The sequence below is a fragment of the Chinchilla lanigera genome, unplaced genomic scaffold (genome assembly GCF_000276665.1).
Source record: "Chinchilla lanigera isolate Chin_1 unplaced genomic scaffold, ChiLan1.0 scaffold00003, whole genome shotgun sequence".
NCBI lineage: Eukaryota > Metazoa > Chordata > Mammalia > Rodentia > Chinchillidae > Chinchilla > Chinchilla lanigera.
In genome coordinates, this window is record NW_004955404.1 from 34,033,380 (window position 1) to 34,051,975 (window position 18,596).

An 18,596-nucleotide genomic window follows, 5' to 3' on the forward strand; every position below is an offset into this window, starting at 1 on the left:
CAATTTTTGCAAGGACAGCCTTTAATTCTTTGACATTGGAATCAATCTTTTCAGAAACACTTGTGCCACTATACGTGCCAATCCTTCCCTTCTTCAATTGTTGACTAGTTTAAGTGATTATTTTGGTTACTGACTTTGCACATGATATGGACAGTCTTATGACAAAACATTCTTTGATTTCATGGAATCCTGAATATTTTGTAAGATTTGCAATTTCATTTTGTTTTTTATTACAATGGCCTGTTAATTTGGAAGATGGGAATAGGCATTAAGTGTTAAAGGCAAGAGTATTTTCTAGAAGAAGTTTTTCGTTGTATTTAAATAAGCAGCCTAAATTCTTTGCTTGTGTTTATGTGTGTAACTGTGTATGTGTCCAAAGAAAATAAACAAGTTTCAATATTTGTTTGCTTTATAGTTTAAAAGCAATTTCAAATTTGGTTTTGGTTTCACTGATCAAAAGCATACAAAAAGTCTTTATCAGTGAGCTTTTGCTATAAGATTGCTATAAAAGAAGCCATTTCTAAATTCTGGCTTAAAACAATCCTTCATTCTCGTGGATGTGCAGATTGTCTGGATATTACCTTGCATACAGGCTGCTGGCCTGCTGTAGGAGGGATGTTTGAAGGAGATTTTTAAAAAATGTAAGTTCTTTAGGTATAGTTTTTGTAGTAGGACATATTTTTTCCTATGAAGCGAATCTCAACACTGCTTGACTTCAAATCTTAGTGTTGCTCCATAGTAACTACGTTAACTTAGACAATTTACTTAATCTTTCAGTGTCTTCCTTTCTTCATTATTATTAGTAGGGCTAATAATAGCATTCTGTTTGCTAGATTTTATGAGAACTGAATGAGTGTGTGACACATATAGAATGTTTATGAATGTTAGCTTTTCCTTTTTTATTAAGAAACAAGTACCTCTGATTGTCATTGAAAAGCTCGTAGAGTGAGTAAAGGGCAGAAGAAAAAATTTTGGAGTTGGAAAACAGGTAGGGTTGAATTCTCCAGTTTTCTGATCATATGAACCAAGGAAGCTGTCAAAACCAACATTGATACTTCATTTAAATGCTTGATTATTGCCATTTACTATGCACTAGACTCTATCCAATAACACAAGACATATTGACTAAATTAATCCTCATATCAGCCCTGGAAGATAGAGATAATTATTATCTTTTTAAAATTTTTGAGACAAAGATTCACTATGCAGTTAAGGCTGGCCTTGAACTCACTATGTAGCCCAGGCTGGCCTCGAACTTGTGGCGATCCTCCTGCCACAGCCTCCTGAGTGCTGGGATTATGGAGTGTGCCACCACATTTGGCTTTGTTCATTTTATAGATGAGGGTAGTGAGGCTACAAAATTTCCTGAAGCTCACAGCTCGCAGGTGGCAGAGCTGGGATTCAAAGGTGCAGGAGTGTGGACGCCGTTGGAAGGTCTCATTGTAGCCATTTTCTAGTGCAGGGGGCAGCACCACGGAAGTCAGGTAACGGTGCTGTGTTGTCTTCAAATGTAGTTATTGGAGGATTTGACCCTGTTTTTCCTTCTGATCCTAAAGGTTTGGAACAATAGTCTTTTGCATGCTCATTTATCTTTTGTTCTTCTCTCTCCTACTCATTCCGTACTGGAAGGGATTCCATGGAATTTACCTCCAGGCTGCTGGGAAATCGCTTCCTAAAAACATGGAGAATCAGCCTCGGCTGACTTCTCATTCTCCTTTATATGAGGGGCATCAGGTTGGTTTTGCTTTCCAGTAATAGGATTCTTGTAAGGATATAGGACCAGTGAGAGCAAACTATCCTATACAGAGAAAAATATATGGTGCTAATAAATCACCCATGCTAAAAATGCATACACACAAGGCAAGGGTGATGTATACAAACCTAATTGAGTTGAGTTTCACTTTTGTGCCTTTTGGGGAACCTCATTCAGGCCTGAGGAGTGCTGACCTGTGGGTCAGCAGCACATTCTGGTTTAGAGAATCTGATTCGCTAAGCCCTAAGATTCTGGTTTATAATCAACTTAGTTGAAGCTCTGAAAAGCTCTGCCACATAAAATGCAATTGTCATGGACAGGCTGGTCAAAATGCGCAGTGACGCTCTGTATTTGGAATTACGTATTTTTATTTGGTTTTTTTTGTATCTCAGCTGAAGCAGCTCTCTTTGATCCAAACGAGATAGGGTGGTTTTTATTAAAAATTTAACACGTATCTCATAGCAATATTTACTTTAATGTTGTAAATCAAGAAATTCTTCTTTTTCTGAATGAGATATGTTGGTAAGATAAACTCAATGCTGCAAGATAAATATTAACTTTATAATGAAAACTGCAGAATGCCTTATCTTGTATGCTGTATCTGTATTTCTCTAAGGAGATGAGAAGGGGACCCATGCTTCTTGCTCTACCTTGCATGAGAGGTAATAATTTAGATTTTAATCCTTAATTATCTGCCGCAGCTCACCTCATGGTGACATCTCGGCCTGTGCCTTCTTCAACTTCTAATTTTAAAAATATTGACCGTATTTGCTCTTGGAAAGAACTAGCTGACGCGAGAGCTGCAGAAGTACAAACAGGCGCTTTCCCATGCGGTCCTCTAAGGAGGAAATGATCAGTTTAGCAGGCAAAATTCATTAGTACAAAGGAGATTTGGGGTGTTTTAAAGTAAAAAAAAAAAAGTCAGAGGCACTCTTGTGAACACAAGGCAAAATCTAGTCAGGAAATGTGAGTGGGGTTCAGAGGGCACCTGTGATAGTTTTGATAAAGTTACTGCTCTGGGAAGAGCTGATATACTACTTTTCGCCACGGTGCTTGTCCACGTGTGGGTACCTTCACACAGTGGCACCAGTTATGAATCCTGTAAGTGACCTATTAATAACTGCAATATGAATGAAATGTGCTGCCTAGAAAATGAGGTTGCCCGACTCTCATAAAATACCATTTTCTTTTCATAATTTACGGGATATGTTGTCCAAGGAGATGAAGTATTTCATGTTGGTCCATTTTGGCCCGGCATAGACATAATACGATGTGGAATATTTTTAATGGTTGACTGACAAAACGTTGTTTCCTGCGACTCAGCCGTTTTTTTGATTACAAACATCAAGGCTACACACACAATTTCTTCCTGGGGCTCTGTAGTACTTACCAATACTATTTGAGACCTGAATAAACCAAACAAGCAACAACCACATTTTCACTGTGTGCCATTAACATGTGAAAAATTCAGAATTAAAAAATATGGTCCTTGCTTTCAAGGGGCTGAGAATCTTGGAAGCAAAAGATTAAGTGTGTGTACCAATTACAATAATCAGCCAGTTCTACCCGTTTTTACACACTTGCTGTATGTGGGGAATCATAGGCAGAGACAGATTAGTTTCTAATCTTCCCGTAAGTCTCATGTATGTTGAGTTACAGAACACAGGGAGTGCAGAGAGCAGGGTGAAACATCTGAGAGCTCATTTAATGTGTACATGGAAATAGAAAATTCTGTTTAAAAAAAACTGTGTTTTTTTTAAGGTGTATGGATGCTCAACTTGTATTCAAACTTTTAAGGTTTGCAAGTATTCTTACAACACATGGATCATATAATGAAGTTTGTAAATACAGTAATTTGCATAGAAGAACATTACAAAAAAGAATTCCATCTGGCATGCTGGGTGGACTTGACCTTGGTCTCCTTTGACACGTACCTTGTGGGCCCCACCTGGGCTGTTTGCATTTCCTTCTGAGGCAAGATAAATACCACCTCTCTTTTGTTTGTTTTTGTATACAGTGCCTGAGAGAGTTATGAAAGGAAGAGTTAGGGCCCCAGAATAAGAGAGAATAGAGCACACACCAGCCATTATCTGCTTGCTTATTGTATCTGTGGCTGGATTTTAGGTGAGGACCCGGCTGCGAGGCGATTTGGACTGATAAATGAGGTCACAGGACACTGGCTGGGAATGTTGGGAGGTGCTGAGCATCCTTACCTGGTGACAGGGAGCAAAATCATGCCACAAAAGTCTTTTATTGTCCTACCTGTGTATCTGTCTTCCCTGACATAGCTTGAGCTCTTCTGGGCATGAAGCAGGGTTATATTTGTAATATTGTAGGTCAAAAAAGTAGCAATTGCACATAGCTTAGATAGAACATAACGCTTGAGATGGAGACAGCTTGAATTTTTCTCATCATCTCTGCCCTTCCCTCCTAATGTGACCTTGGGTAAGTCTCTAGATCTGTGTGATTTTTACATACTTGTAAAATGGAGTAAAGTATGTGTATCCTCACAGGGCTTTTGGGAATATTAAATTATTAATAAACAATATATATTATGTGTGCCTGGTACATAAAAAGCACACCTATGGTATTTCTTGTATACTGTTTCATTTTCTGAGTCTAGCGCCATTGCTCTCCTTGTATTAGGTGCTCAATACATAGTGAATAAAGAAACATTTGAGTCGAAGTCTGTGGTTATGATAGCACATACTTAGTGCCTGACAACTGCTTACTGCCTGAGTGATTCTTATCCCGGATCAAATGGCCCAGAGAACCACCTGGGACTCACTCATCTCAGAGTTAGCTCTGAGCATTCTAGCTGGCTGTTGCTTCACTTCAAACAGGGATTCCCATGAAAAGCAAATGAAAAGTGAGTTTGAAGGAGAGGCAAAATACATCAGTTCTTACTAGGCTTGCTGTTTGATTTTCATTAGGCATCCTGCCTGATTCTTATTAGGACTGCCCTGATTTCTTCAGGTTTTGGTCATTTAGGGTCAGTGCTCATATGTTCTATAATGATGTCATTATTTGACTTTATTACATACATGATATAGGTAATGATTCAGGGTTTACTCCAGAAAATAATTCTGAGCACATCATGTTGATTGATTTAATGATACAAAAACTAATTTGGAAAGAATGGAAGGTTTCCTGGGGCACAGCTGATGATGTGAATGTAAAAGGGCTTCATTTCCCCCATTTAAAGAATGCAAACAGCGTGCAATTACGTGTTCTCCAATGAGGTGTTTTCTTTGAAATGGTAGAACTTGGAAACCATCCACACGAGAAAGGTGGAAAAATTGAAGTAACTGTGCCAAGGTTAGTTTCTCTCTTTTAGTTCCTTTATTGTTGTTATATTTATTCTTGGTTATAAACATATGCCTTAACATTTTTTTCTCTGTCTTTTAATATGAAAACCTAATGGGGAGACGGATGAGATTGGCCAAGTCTGTGAAATTAAAATGAACTTTGTAATTTTGTTTATCAGCTTGGGGTCAATGGCTAGACATTCTGTGAGTTCTAGATGTAAATATGAACATGACTTCCAGGTCCAGAAATCATTCACGCGGAAGGCGGGCCATTCCTACTCGCGGATCACCCACCACCTCCTCCTAGTTAACAATTAGCTCGCTGAGTAAGCCGCCCTTGGATCTGCGTCTGTCTTCCTTGACACCCACAGTGCTTATCCAAGCTCTTTAAGAGAGATTTGTGCTTGGGTCTGATCCGTGTGCTACAGTAAGAGCGGTGAGGAACTGGCCGTTGCTTTCTCACGATGCTTTTCCTTAGAACGAGGGGCTTAGGAAAGTGACTCCAGGACTCACCCTTGATGGCATTTCAAGTACCAGCTTTCTTGACTTGAGCTTAATTGCTCTTATGTGAGTAAATGACCCACTTTTTGTTATTTTGAATTTTTGAATCTCTTATCTCATGATGCGTGATTTCTACCTACTCCTATTTATCCATTACTTGTAGTTACTTGATTTTTTTTTACTATTGTACTGGAGGTTATACAGTAAACAGGAAAATACCTTGACATTTTCATTTCTTCCAGTAATAAGAATAAGTAAAAAAAAAAAGAATAAGTAGTAAACATTTCATTTTTATCAATTTTTGAACTTTTTTCCCCATGGATATTTTTCCCATTAAAGATTTTTTTCCTTTTAAATCTGGAAGGGGAGATAGTAAATATGGCAGTTAAAAATAGGATGTGAGGGGCTGGGGATTTAGCTCAGCGGCAAAAGTGCCTGCCTGGCAACCGCAAAGTTGTGAGTTCGGTTCCCGGTACCGGAGAAAAACAAAAAACAAACAAACAAAAAAATAGGATGTGAGCCGGGGATATAGCTCAGTGATACAGCACCTGCCTGGCAAGCACGATGTCCTGAGTTCAAGTCCCTGTACCAAAAAAAAAAAAAAAAAAAAAAAAAAAAAAAAAAAGGATAGGGGTTCAGTCTCTTCTTTTGCTCCTCCCAATGTTGCACTATCTACATTTTTCTTTCCTGTCCTTTACCTGTAAGTTATAAATGTAAATATAAACATGAATTCCATGTGTGGACTCCAAATGACCTGTTCCTTTATCAGTTTCTTCTGTACTGTTTAAAGCTTGACGTTCTATATTTCTAATCACCAAAAAGTATTTTTGCCAATTCTATATATGTCCTTAAGTTTTGTGAGAAAGAATAACCAAAGAGAGCTAAGGGAGAGAAAGAGCAGAGTCAAAGGAGGCAAATTCCGGCCCTGATTATGCAACTGGCTTGTGGATGTGCGTGGACCAGTCATGACTACAGGTGGCTCATGGTCCTGTAAAATGAAGGACTGAGTGAAGAACCCCATCTCGTGTCCATGGATATTGGATAACTGCTTCGTCTGTAAAATGGCTATTCCAAACAAGGCCTGCCTCATAGGGTACAGATTTAAGATACCACCTGTCTATCTTCTATCTATCTATTTATATATTATCTATGTATCTCTCTATCAATCAGCTATCATCCATCTCATACACACACATATTTTTGAAAAAAAGCATATTGTTTGTTTCCAAGTAAAAGCTCACAAATTAAGTTAGAGTAACTCTCTGAGATAGAGGTAATTGGATACATAACTGGATGCATTACTCTGTCTAATCTCTGTTTTCCCCCAAAAGTGTTTTCTAAGGTAGAGCTCTTACCTAGCTCTCTGTGTGTGTGTGTGTGTGTGTGTATGTGTATTTGTGTGTGTGTGTGTGTGTGTGTGTGTGTTAGTAGGGAAGGGAGAGATTGAGAAAGGAAAGTGGGGAGAGATATATGAGATATACTCTTTTCTTCTATGGGAAGGAATGGGTAAAGAATCTCAAGGTTTCCAGGAGGGTAGGTCCCTGAGCTTCAGTATTCTTTTAACCCAAGTGCCTTGATCATACCAACAAAAATTTACAACCAAGCAGTCCCCAACCACTGCCACCTGTGCCAGGACTTGCAGTCAGCGACAGTACTGGAATGGTCCACACCACCGCATAAGGCAGAATGGACAGCTCTCACTGGACAGCAGCAAATAGCAGCTGGAACAAGGGTGAGCTCTGACTAGGCAGTGAAACCCTGGGACCCCGCTAGCTGCTTAGGCTCATCCCAGTCACTTGATTAACCTCATACCAACACAAATTTGTATGCCAGCGTATCAGGTCGATTTCATGGTGGATTGCATACATTAACAAAGAAAGTTGTTATATACCCTCTACATCTAAGGTTGAAAGAGTTAACACTCGCTTTCTTACTATTATCCTGAGTGGTTTCACAGTTATAGTATCATTCAAAGCTTTTTTGGTTCTAAGAAATAGAAATGTGACTCAAATTGGCTAAACCTCAAAGGAGATTTATTGGCTAAAGTATTTGAAAAGTCAGGTATTGCTGTAACCAGGGATTCAAGAAACAAACAAACAAACAAACAAAAAAGCAAAGAAAGAAAAGAAAAGCCTCAGAGAAGCTCTTGCCTGTGGTGGTCCTGTGTAAATTTGAGTTCAAATTCTAACTGAAGTACAGGAGATATAAAACTGTTCTTTCATGAGATTGTGACTCACTGTACTGAGTAGGGTCATGTGATCTTTTCCTTACCCAGTGAGTTTGTTTAAAGCCATCATTCCCCAACTGTCAGGCCAGGGTCAGCTGTACTTCAAACAAACAGGCTAAGGTAGGGGTACGCTGGCATTTCAAAAGGAAAAGGGCCCACTTACCACAATCTTCTGCACAATGAGGAGTAAGTACGGGCAGGAAAAACCAACCAGTGTCCATCACAGATCTCTTGCTGGGACTCAGAGCTAAAAAAAAGAAAGAAAATGCTTTGAAATGTTCAGTTGAGTATTTAGAACAAATCCTAGTTTCTAGCTTGAAAGTCCTGCAGGTGACATTTAAAACAGTAGTTATAAACATGTAAACTATTGATAGCATAACAATAAACAGAAAAAATAGAGCAAGAATTTTATGTTCACAGTTGTCATAATTACAGCGATAAAATCTAAAAGGGAAATCTAAAATAGGGAAATAGTTGTATTTCAGATTAGAGCTTATGGATAATTTTCTGTTTTCAAAACATCTGTAATTTACCCATTTTTTTAAAGGAGAGAAAGCTTAGTGAATGAAACTCCACGGGCGAAGGAAAGCAAGTTGACCCCGTTAGGTGGCAAAACGTGAATATGCAGTCCATCTCAACACCATGACAACAGCCTCCGGTGTGTTACAGCACCTTTGGAATTGTCCTGTCCCTCAGCACACAGAGCCTGGGTTAAATGTCCCGCTTTGCCTCTTGCTGAAGACTGGCCTTGCATTTCACTGAATTTAGACAGTACTAAGGTAGTATACTTTTATTAAATCTTACTAGACATTCATTAATCCTTCATATTATGTAACTTTCATAGTCTTTTCTTTTTAGTTCTTTTTTCTCTATAACAGAATTAAGTTATCCATCCTTTCCTTCTACCCTTGCCCTGGAGAGGCAGCCGCAAGGCCTGCATTAGGGAAATCGGGGACAGTAACTGCAGATCAGAACAGCGCTTCAGCACTGCCAGCCGGGTCCAGTCTCTCCACATTTGCCCATTCCACCATCTTAACTTATGGGTGTCCTGAAGGCCAACCTCTTAAGGTTTTTGACCCCTTGGCTCCTTATTTTTAGTTAGAGTTCTTGACATTACTCATTTTAAAGAAAAGAGAGAATAAATCGACTGACTCATGAGAAAGTCATCCCTATATTTAAAAATTAAGTTGCTAGGATGCTTTTCTTTATTTTCAAGCTGATTTTGTGATATATGTATTTTTTCTTTCAACCCTGTGTTTGAGAGGAAGAAGAGTATATTATTGTCATTCATGGAAGAGTTCTTTAAATTTGTCATTATTTCTTGCCTCTATATTACTATCTTTGTGTGTGGTCTTAGTCTCTATTGTTTATCTATAGTTGCCATCCTAGATTCTCCTGTCTTACTACCTACCACAAAGTCTACATTGTGAGTATAGGTAGGATGAAGGCATTTTGATAGTTAGTTTTAAACTGGACTCCAGCACTTCCCCAAGTGTCTGATTGTAGCCTAGTTGCTCATCAATCTGAAATTTAGTTTTCTCACCTCTAAAATGGCAATAATTCTATTTTTAAAAGATTGTTGAAAGTTTTTAATGAAAAATATTAGATTGCTCATGGGAAATTGCCTGTATTTGACCTTTAAAGCTAGTAATTTTACATGGGTCAACCTAACATTTGTAAGATCTAAGTATCATGCCATAGGGGGTGGCATCATAAATGATATTTGACATAGTGAGTGAGAGGCAGCACATACAGTTGAGGCAAAGAAGTTTTCTGTATACTTTCAATACACAAGGACTCTATGTAGTTCAGTCTATGTTAAATGAGACAGCTCACCCTGACCCTAGGCCAAATTGTGCAAAATTTTGTGGGTTAGCAGCTCTTGTAAGTTGGAAAGGGCAGGAAGACTTGTAAAGAGAGAGAATGCAAGCTGTCGTGGATGGAAACCTTGAGTGGTAGATGACATCCATGGATCCTTACCATAGCTGAAGGTATAGAGTTTCCAGAACCTTTTCAGTCCATCAAGGTTGAGGGTATTTTAGGGATCATTTATGTGCATTTGTACTGAAGGAATCACTGGGAGAGGTACAGCTTTTACAGTTTCATGCACTGCACAGTCATTAGATTACATTAGAAGAGAAGTGGCAGTGAATGACAATCAGTACTTCTGTATGGTGCTTCTGTGTTGCACAGTTGGGGGCAGAAAGACAGAGAGGCCTCTGAAAGGTTATTGAGTCAGCATCAAGATGGAAGTGAACTGTCCAGATTGAGACAAAGAAGGGAAGTACACCAAATAAAGAAGAGCAGGATTTGGGAAGGTGGGGAGCATGTCCAAGGACAGAGGTACAACCGAAGCCTCTGCAGGTTAGTGCTTCACTAGTTCCCAAGGAACGAAAGTTCATCATTGACTAAAAACCCACATTGTAGTGCTGCCTGCGTTAAGCTGTGATCATATAGACACTTAAAACAAACTGGGAGATCAACTCTTTGGGGGGTTTGTTCTAAATGAATTTATAGCTTTCCTCTTAAGGTTCTGTTTTGAAAGTAGTAGATTATTTTGGTAAATTCAACTCACATTTACAGGTAATATCCTGGTGTATACTCAGCCCACACTCTTCTGTCTCTTTAAGGGACTTCTCAATTCATTGGTGAGTTTCAATAATTGATGAGTCTCAATGACTCAAAGTCAAGAGTTATAACAATGATTGAGTAAAGCCATGTGAACCATCATTAATAGCAAGTTGATAGTCTTAGTAGCAAGAAAGTCTCTGGGAGTAGACTCAGGGGCACACAGGAGGCAAAGGGATGGTTGTTGGAAACAGATGAGGACTACAAGGTCTCCCAGGTAATGGGAATCGAAAGAATCCCTTTAGCAACCACATCTCTTCATCTACATATTCTTGATTCTTGAGAAAAGATGTTGAAAATCAGAGAAAGAACTAGGAAAAGATACGCTCTTACCCCCTTGCTAAACCTTGGCTTACACCCTCTGTGTAGTAAAAAGCTTTCTTGCCTATACATTCTTCGACTCACCCAACAATTTCCAAAGAATCACTAATTCCCTGTGACAAATGAAGTAACTAAGTCTCAAGAAAATTTAGTGATTTGTCTAAGATTGAGGTTAGTTTGCAACTTGTGTATTTCACCCCCCAATATATTTCAGTTTTCATTAAGGTATTTTATCCATGTACATTATATGACATTGAACTACTCTTTTTGTTATGTTGTGCTATTAATGTCTATTAAAAGGAAAATTGGAATCTGGGCAGCGGAGCAGTATAGGATTAGAAATCAAACAATATATGTCTAATTAATTCAATGAATACTTGATTAATATTTGGCAGTTGCATTTTCATTACAATATAATTAATTAGAATTTCTAGATAAACAACTTCACGCAGTTGCTGTGAGAATTAAATGTGATAATGTATGTGAAAGTATCTACCACGGTGACTGGCAGTTAGATGGGACTCAATTAGTTGAGTATGAATCTTATCAAGAATAATTTTCAGGACGATTTCTTTGAGGTGAAAATTTACTCTTTGGGAGAGAATGAAAATGGAGAAGTACTATATAATTCTATCATTAGTTAATAACCAAGTCTGAAAACCAAGCCTCAGGATTTCAGCTTGAAAATTCTACTTTTACACCTTACTACCACCTCAGAATCAGCATCTAACATTAAGCTTCTATTCCTTTCATGTAGCTTTCTCCCATCATTCATTCCTTTGCCAATGGTGATACCGCACACAAAACCATGATTTCTCCTTTCCTTTCAAATACCAGTCACCAAATTCTTTTTAATTTTCCTTTGAAATTTCCTATTTTGGATATTTCTTCTCCATTTCTGTCACCATTCTTGCTCTACATGGGTGTTCGTCAGCTCAGAGTTGGGGTACTTTGGAAACTGTCTCCATCTCTTTGACTTTGTCCAAATTAGAGGCTTCTCTTGGGCTCTTCCTAAAATTCTATTTTTATCACTTTAGTCAAGTAACTAAGTAATTTCCTAACTCTTAATTCACCAATTCTAACATTCTTTTGGTTTTTCAATTCCCTTCATAATCTAGCCTACCCCAATATTTCTAAATCTTTCCTCAAGTCTTACTAGAAACATGAAATTTTAGACCTACATTTGGTTTCTTTCTTTTTCTTTTACATTTAGTGTTTATTTAATGGTGTTCTATATTGTCTAAGAATTGCTTTTTTTACTTGTCTACTTTTCCATTTCAGTTGTAAGTCCTTTAATATAAAGACTCTATGCTTTATTTCTATACTTCTAACATATTCTAAACCAGTTCTGAAAAATTTAGTAGATCAATAAGTACTTACTGAATTGAACTGAATTGGACTTTTCTAATAGAGTTTTATTTTGGGGATATTTATAGTAAATTTGCACAGAGCTGTCACCAAGTGGTAGCAAACATGGAAATGCTTGACTTGTTCAATAAAAAAATTTCTCTTCACATAATTTGCATGTAATTTTAAATTGTCTTTGTTCTGCTTTAATTTTTTTTATACCTCCACAGGTTTTCCTTTTAATTGAAGTACATTCTGAATGATACCAATGCATTAGTAATGATGCCATTTTTATGGTAAGGGAAAGATACAAGTATTCTAAGTGTTTTGAGAATTAGAGATAGTGAAGGGCATACTTTTAAATAAATGTATTTTGAGCTTAAAATAGACAAAAGAATGCTGATCTTTGTTGATATTTTAAAAGGGGGTGCATAGGCTGGGGCCTCAAGAGGTCAACGCAGAAGACGACTGTGGCTGGAGACGCATTCACTGAAGGCCAGGCTTCAGATAAAAGAACTACTCACCCATATCCTTTCTCTAGGGCTGAACAGCAGAGATTGATATTCTAAGTAGGCGTCAATCACCTTGGGGTGGAGGACCGAAGCTCCTTGACCCACCCCTTCCAGGAAAGTCCTTGTCTATCCCAGGTAGGCTTGCTATGTGACTGGTTTCCCCATCTGATCCCTATTTAATCAATATTACCCTAGCAAGAAAGAAACTGTCAGTGAGGCATTGGTTGATTAGCTTTGTATGTCTATATGTGTTTTCATGAGAAACTACATTGAAGATATCAATATGTAATACAATAAGCATTGTTAATTCCCTACCACTCTGTTTGTAACTCTGTAATGTCTGTACTGATCCTTTGCTATTTTGTAAAATGTTGTCGGTCTGTTAGTATTTTCCTCCTTTTATTTCTAAAATAAAAACAAAAACAAAAACAAAAACAAAAAATATTACCCTGGCAACTATACTTGTTGTATACTTATTGGTTGACCATAGTTTGGTCGCAACTCATACCCACCCTATGATTTGCCACTGGATCAGTACTACCTAAGCAACTATACTTGTAATCTTATTGATTGATTATAGTTCTGTCCCACCTTAAGCCTGATTCACCTTGTGGCTTTGCTCAATTAAACACCCTTGAGAAGTGGGGTTGGTGGGCAACCCACCTTCTGGGCCCCCTTCTGTCCCTCTCAGACAGACGCTTTCTTTCTCTCAGTAAATTCTTCCTACTCTTAAAAGAAGGGGTGGGGGGAGCATAGCACAAATACTCAAAGTCCCATGAAGTTGAGAGCCAAGTCTTTTCATAAACTATGCAAAGGTTTCCTAAACCTTGCCCATGGTGTGTTTTGGTGAAATTTCTGTCATTGGTTCTTTTCATGAATATTTATTTAAATCCCAATGGAAATCATTGCTCATCTGAAAGGGAGTTAACAATCCTTAATAGCCTTTTCTGATTTGATTGATGCTTTTGTCACTTTCCTTGAAGTAAATAGGTTCTATTAGCATACCAAATATGCTATCTGTCCTTATACCTCTACAGGCGCTTAACTGACCACTCACTCAAGATTTAAATATCCCACCTAGGGTTTTGTTGTCAGTTCAGGGTCAATCTTTCCAGAGAAAAAAAGGAAAGAGCTTTAACTATTTAACTGGCTGGTGAGTAGTTCCTAAGCAGAGGGTAGTTTTTATATAACAAAATCTGCTCTATGGAGACTGATTATTTATCCCATCTCCAAAGGGTGTAAAATGATATGATAGTTGACTTTATGGAAATCAGTATACATTGAAGAAAAATAAAATACTGAGAGTAATATAATTGTTGGCTACAGATAGATGGTAATTGTTCAAGAAAAGGATCTTAATCAGAGATGAAAATAATTATTGAAACTAAAGCATGGCTTATGGAAACCAGTAAGTCCAAGTAAAAGATCTATTCATACATATTCTTAGAGTGTGAAAATGAATTCTGGAGCATCTGGTATGAAGTTGTGGTTACTTTTTCAGGCCCCTGGAGTGTACAGTTAATTAAAGGTGTCTGGGAGACTGGATGAGATAGAACACTTGAGACATCTCTGATTCTTCCAAGGATCTAGTATACCATTTAGATGTGTTCAGGGCCAGAAAGAAACCAGAGGATCTCCACATCCTTAATTTCATACATTACATTTTTTTCCCACAAGTTCCTTTTTGATTAGATTTCATGAATAATCTGGGCACTGCATATTTGCTACTGCCACATATTTAAGATTCCAGTTCATGATACACTGACTGGGAAGGAGACGTGAAAAGGTATGAACAACAGGTGATCACTGGTAGAATGAATGGGTCCAAGAGGGTGCTGGAAGTTATCCAGAGGGCTTTCATACGCTTTTTATTTTTGATGCCTTTGGACCTGGAGAAACAAGCCTAAATTCATTTATTTGAACAATTGCTTATAAAAACATTCCTTGATGAAGCAAAAACACCTAAAATACCTCGAGGCAGTTGATCTGAGTAATGTTTTCATTACAGAGCAGTAGCATGTAGAACCATGGACTTCAAATCAGAAGCCTTTGATTCTCAGTTTTAACATTCTCTCAATTTGTTTCCATTTATAGAAAAAAGGGAGAAAAAGGCTGTGAGAAGCATTCAGTAAAGATTTTTTTGTGAAAACATTTTATAAATGATAAATTGCCAATCAAATAAAAATGCAACTTTTATTTTGAAATAGTAGAAGTAAATAATTCTGCAATTGCAGAAAAATTATGCAGATCAGTACAGAGAATTCTACAATTCTCACTCATTCCCCAAGTCAACATTTTCCTATACTGCTTGACCATTCACTTTTCTGTTTCTCTCCATTTGTGTGTGTGTGCGTTTTATTTAGAATGATTTGATAACAAATTATAGGCATAATATCTTTTTTCTTATGTGGTATATTGTGAATTTCTTAAAAACAAGGACATCTTACATAATCATAGTATAGCGTACATACCGTTGCAATTAGAAATAGTCTGATACATATTTTACCAATTGGCTTACTGATGTATGAAATTCACTATCAAGTGATCATCAGCTTTAGAAATGTGAATAAAAATACATGAGAATCCTAGATGTAAGAGAAAATAGAAAGGAAAAATAAAGAAAAGATGTGCTCTTTGAATAAGTCTACTTTTTTAAAAAATATTACTCTACTAATGTGGATGGTAACTTATTTTACTAATGTGGATATTCTATTTTATTCTTGTAACAGCTGACAAGTATTATATAGAAATGAATGTCTTTATGAAATTTGTCAGCTTCATGATTATTTTTAAGAAGTGAGGTATATTTGTGCCTGGTGTAGTGTCTATAGGGACAATAGTATACTGTAAATTATATTTAAATAATAAAAAAAGAAGTATCCAGATACAATCTAAGCTTAGAATACTGTTGGACTTTAGACACCTCAGAAGCAATACTTTGAAGAAAAATTGAAACCAGGCCAGGAAAAAGCAATTGCAATGATTAAGAGAAGAAAAGGATTAACTTATAAGTAAAGATTTAAGTAGACAAATATATAGCTAGGGAGGTAATGACTATGAACTATATTATAAGATTATACAAATATTTGAAAGTTAAAAAGGTGGTAGAGGAATTATTTAAAATGATATAAAAGAGTAAGTCCCAAGGAGTAATTTAAGCAGAGGAACTCTTTGACATTGAAAAGCATTAGTTTTTGGAAAATTCTTATAGGAAGTTGAAAGTGCTTATTCTTTCTAAAAATTTGACACTAAAAGGAAATGATTCTTGATTGTGAATAGTTGTTTTCTGGCAAGTGGAAAGACTGATCAAATCATTTGACTCTATATTGTTTTCAGTGAACAAAAGAGTCCAAGATATTAAATCTAAGATTGTTAATATATTTTCTACCAGTTACTCAAGAGCTCATATTAATTGCTAGGGCCTCAATAATATTTTGTACTACATAATTAAACTCTGTACTATATACTCATTTTAGCAGTCTGCTATTTTTTATTTTGGGGAGTGAAAAATTGGCTTGAGGCTTTATATTTTCAGAAGCTACCAGTATTGGGCACCTATTTTAATATATGCTTTATTAAATAGAATGCTATATTCACTTCTCAAGTAGCGTGTGTATATTCAAACTTATTCCAGAAAATATTTGAGCTACTTCTGGACATGTCCCATTTTCCAGCACACACACACACACACACACACACACACACACACGCGCACACACACACACATATGCACAATTTTTCTTTACCATTCCATTTCCCTCACCAATTCATTGCCAGCTAAAAGAGTACCTCATTTATTCTCTACTTTCAATTTTTATTTCCACCTTTTCAGTTTAGACTTTTTCCCTCTCCCATGAGATTTTTGCCACAGCTAACACTCTTTTTGTTCGACTTTTTTTCTATTCCTTCTCTACCTTGGTACCAGAGATATCATTCTAATTCAAATGTGTTACTGTCTTTCACTGATTCAAAACTATTCAGTGGATCACAGTTACCTACCCAAGATAGTTATAATCTAGTCATCCAAGTCTATCCAGGATCTGTCCTCAATTTGTTTTTATTTTTAGCATAATCCCTAGCTACTTCTTGAGTTTCTGGTTCTGTTAAAAACCACAGCCATTCTTACCTTCCCCCTTCTGTTCTTGTTCTTTCAGCCCAAATTCTTCTCAGACCCATGGTCCCACTCAGGTACCACTTTATGAAGTTTCTCTTCAATTCTTTAGATGAGAGTACCCTTACCTGTAACATTTACATAGCTCAAGTTAGTTTCATGTCCTCCTAGTGACAGTACAATTTCCCTGAGGACAACATCTGGATCTCATTTAACATACACACTCTTGAACATCTGGTTTGTGCATAGTAGGTCCTCAGTATATGTTTGGAGGGTGAATGAAAGACTCGATGGTCGTCATCTTTATGTGGAAGAAGTCCCAGTAGCCAACAAAATGGCAGGATGGATGTGTTTTTTCCCAGCTATAGTGGATTTTCCTGAACTCTCTAATTTGGCAAGCCATCATATAAATAACTTAAAAAATTTCCTTAGACTGTTTCTGGATTTTACTGACTTAAGCAGCACAGGGTATGATGGTCTACCACCCATTTACACGTTCTACTGCACTATAACTTCTTAGCTTTTTTTCCTGGCCATTATCATCCCCCCCAACATAGAGTATGCTACAATTAATTGATTAATTATCAATGATTTTCTATCTTCTTCCTCTAGAGCATGTGAATTAAGAAATTAACCACTTTGTTTCTGTTATTGTTTTATTTCTATAACTCTCAACAGTGCTTGAAACATAGCAAGTGTTCAGAATATACTTGCTGAATAAATGATTAACTTTACATTGCATTATTTGTGTTATTAAAAGAACTACCTTTTTTCCCCTCAATTTTGAGACTATTGAATTTGGCATTTTAGAAAATGCAAAGCCTATAATATCAGTATGAGTCACCAGACAACCCACATTAATTATTAGATTTTTAATTTTAATTACAAAATGGTTGACCATTGCTGGTGAATGCTAATTGCAGTTATCATTGGCAGCTATACAGCACAGAAAAACATGATGTTTTTATTTATAGAACCCTGTACTCACTATAGAAAGTGGAATAAATTTGATATGACTCAGCTTCCTAAATAACCCATTGACTTTGGGAATAATGATGAATCTGATTTGATATAATTTCGGGCATATTGTTGTACATCATTTGATTTCATCATCTTTATTCCTTCCATAGATTCTCATTGAAAAAGCTATTCCAGTTCGATTTTGAATTGCAATATCCTGCCAACCTGTGGTAGAACTTCTAAAAGACTGTACACATTTCAAGGGCAGAGTTTATGCAATCTAAGGAGGAAGAGTAAAATGGGAATGTGCCTTAAGCCTGGGGTTGAAACTTTGATCTTGGACTGTCTCTCTGTGTCCAGTTCACTTTGCCATATACTGTGTTCACCACCCACAGGGCACATAAGGATTCTGTTAAAGCACTCTGTGAGTGAATATATTCAACAGCTTTTTCTCTTTAAATTGACACTTTTTCTTTCTTTTCTCTCTTTTTAAGACTGAACATGAAAGTGTGTGATTATCAACTAATTTTACTTTGGCTTTGTAATGAGGTGAATTAAAAATGAGATAGAAATCTTAATATAGGAGCAAGAACTATCATAATTTTTGAGTTTAAAAAGATTTCCTAGGAGTTAAGGGAATTATTATTGGTCCTCTTATTAATGGGAGAAAATACTTAATTTCCTTGCGAGAGACTACTTGATTTCTTGCTATGCCATCTCTTGTGTATGTGTATTTATCTCTTACCTTTCTCCCCTCCCTATCTTTATTGATAATTTAGGACTTCTATATATAGCAAAACTTCCTCAGGGTCAAAATCAGTGTAATAAATGCTTTGTTCATGTGAAGAGTTTTGACTTTTTAAAGGATTGGAGCATAGGTTTTCACCATTTTTATAGATGTATTCAATTAGGATTTAACCAAATTCAC